Genomic DNA, 496 nt, shown 5'->3' with positions numbered 1-496 from the left:
GTCGGTTGGGCCAGGGCAGTGGCTGTGCTCGGCAATGCCGACATGGTGGGCTGGGGGCTGCATTGAGCACCAGGGCAGACCCTGTCCCCTGGGGCTGTAGGATCCTCTGCACCAGAAACACATCTCTGGTGCTCCTTTTGGTTCATTGGGAAGGACAGCCCTGCTCAGAGCTCTCTGCGCTGTCCTCGGCCAGCTGCCACCCTCCAGGCAGTGGCCGAGTGGGAGTGATGTCTTGAGGGGATGGAGCAAAGTGCCCCCTTTCTCAGCGCTTCTGCCCTGGCCTGTGGTGCCAGCAAGGACAGGATCCCATCTGCACCCCTCATCCCACACCACCATGCTGGCTGGATGAAGGACCAGCAGCACCACGTGGCTGCAAAGGGAGAGCCCGTCTGGGGGAACTCACAGTCTTTGCAAAGGCAGACCAAGATAAAACTCCTCTGTATTGGTGATCTCGCTCCTGCCACCGCCCACTGCCCGGGGCCAGCCGGGACATGCT

At 61.9% G+C, this 496-nt stretch overlaps 1 protein-coding gene across 1 annotated transcript in view; it reads right to left on the bottom strand.

Moving 5' to 3' along the window:
• GRIN1 (glutamate receptor, ionotropic, N-methyl D-aspartate 1) overlaps positions 1-496 on the bottom strand; it is a gene marked incomplete at both ends in the record, with an annotated part of 27,303 nt that overhangs the window by 544 nt on the left and 26,263 nt on the right. The window lies entirely within an intron of this gene.

The sequence above is a fragment of the Buceros rhinoceros genome, unplaced genomic scaffold (assembly GCF_000710305.1).
Source record: "Buceros rhinoceros silvestris isolate BGI_N320 unplaced genomic scaffold, ASM71030v1 scaffold18385, whole genome shotgun sequence".
Taxonomy (NCBI): domain Eukaryota; kingdom Metazoa; phylum Chordata; class Aves; order Bucerotiformes; family Bucerotidae; genus Buceros; species Buceros rhinoceros.
The sequence above is the reverse complement of the archived record's forward strand: the minus strand, read 5'-3'. Positions and strand labels throughout refer to the sequence as shown.